The 2261-nt window shown below is 35.6% G+C and overlaps 1 non-coding gene across 1 annotated transcript; it reads right to left on the minus strand.

The window, feature by feature from the left end:
* Positions 1-1807: 1807 nt before the first annotated feature.
* MIR891A (microRNA mir-891a) lies at positions 1808-1885 on the minus strand. Its single transcript, NR_036002.1, has one exon. It is a non-coding gene; the product is annotated as a microRNA mir-891a (primary transcript).
* Positions 1886-2261: the final 376 nt, after the last annotated feature.

Here is a 2261-nt window from a genome sequence, read left to right on the forward strand (position 1 = left end):
AGCAAAAAGAAAGACGAATTTGTAGAAGTGCCCAACTGTATACTCAGATCTCCGAAACATACAAACGTTTCCAAGAGGAGACTTCAGGATGGCTAACAACTTAAAGCCCTTACTAGATGAATTAGGTGGAGCAATGCTTTACTGAAAACTATTTAAAAATCCTATAGGTGTAAACATCTCACTAGAATGGTCTCAAAAATAATGAGCCATATCAGAGGTAAGATGGTAATGAATAGACAATATGTAAAAATTATGAGCTTTTTGTACATAGGCCTCTACATGTCTAAGGATTTCCAGGCTCTTACCATTTGGTAATCGGAGATTACTGTTTCCAGATCAGATGAAGGAAGAGTGACCAAATTTATCTGGTGTCTAAAACAAAGAAAAACCAGATATATACAGAAAAACATGTCTTTCAGACACTGTAGAGTGATCTGTGAGAGGGGACACATTAGAACAGTCCGTCCATTCTCCTGCCAACTTCTCAGAGAGAGAATATCGACTCCAGTGCAGAGAATGGGAACCCAGGCAAAGCCTGGCAATTTTCAATATTAACAGATTAAAATGGAAAAAAAGAGATCATTTCAATTGATGAGGAGAAATATGTGACTAAATCTAACATCCATATCTAAAAATAATAACAGCAAATCAGGCATAGAATCGAGTATATCCTCAATTGGTTGAAGGGCATCTATGAAAACGTACAGCTAACGGAAGACTTAATTGTTAACATTTTTATGCTTGACTCCTAAGATCAGGAAACCAGGTGAGGATGTCCCATTCACCATTTACATGCAACAATTATGCCAAATTAAAGTAAATGATAAGGTAAGGACATAATATTTTATAATTTGCAATCATGGATGAATAAAATCAAGTCTGTCGTCTTCAACCATTAACTTCCCCTTACCTGTGTTTGCAGTGGCGTCAATGCTTGCACTGCAAATAAATTATCTCTATGGGCATAGATATCCACAGGGTATTCTAGAAAAATATGTAAATTGAATCATAAAGCAGAATACATTACAATATGTATATGAAAAACCACCAGTGAAATCCTATGAGTGATAACTGATGATACTCTTCTTAGTACTAATATAATAGCAGTGTTACTAGGAATGATACCATTAGTTATAGTACTAGTACTGCTTGCAGTAGTACTAACAGGAAAATTTGCTTAGTGACTACATGCCTGGCAGATATGTAGTTCAGATTTTCATATGCATTTCCACATTTCATAACTACAACAAATTGTTCCCAAAGAAACGATATCCGAAAGTTTTGATTTGTCAGTGATTGAGGACATGTATATATCGTACATTTGCAAATGGAAAAAGACACACAGAAATGCACAGATAATCGCAGTAATCACAGATAATCATATAATCACAGAACAGTTTTGATTTGTCACAGCAATTGAGGACATGTGTAGAACATACATTTGCAAATGGAAAAAACCAGAAATGCAGAGATAATCACAGTAATCACAGATAATCATGTGATCATAGAACAACGTTAAGACTGCTACGCAGTGTTAACCTCACAGAAACCATCCACATTAACCTCAGAAAAACAGAAAATAAGAAGAAATTCATCTTGCTGCTACCTGTCCTCTGATCTCTGACCTAATAAAAGGTGTTTATTGAACATGCTGTCATTTTTACCAAAGTACTAGTAATACAGTCTCTACCACTATGATTACTCTACTACTAGAGTCACTACAAGGAGGTGAAGGAGAAGCAGCAGTAGCTACATAACTGATGACTTACATGGTTTGCAATGTCCATGAGGCCTGTAGAGATTATCTCTTTTGACCCCCACAACAAACATGTGCCACTGAGTATTTTACTGAATCAATGGCTCAGGTTCGTTGCAAGGATTAAGGAGACAACATTTGTAGACTCTTTGGGAACCTATAAAGAAACAAAGAAGCTACGTAATTATAATATGACTATGCAACATTGAATACCTAAAATAAATGACATACTAATTTACTATTCACAGCCTGTGTAACTATCAGCATGTATATTTTCTTTCCCATTTGTATTAGTGATAATTTCCTGGTTCTGCAGTTGGAGGATGAAAATCTTGAAGGGGCTGGTAGTAAAGCTCTACCAATCCATTGTAAGAATTCCGACTTCCCAAAATTTGCAAATCACTGATTATGATACTGAATGAGGCTATCTATACCGAATGCAATTCTACAAATATAGACAATGATTCTCAACCCAGAAATACGTAAAATGTGACAACTACAAGAT

The sequence above is a fragment of the Pan troglodytes genome, chromosome X, assembly GCF_028858775.2.
Source record: "Pan troglodytes isolate AG18354 chromosome X, NHGRI_mPanTro3-v2.0_pri, whole genome shotgun sequence".
NCBI lineage: Eukaryota > Metazoa > Chordata > Mammalia > Primates > Hominidae > Pan > Pan troglodytes.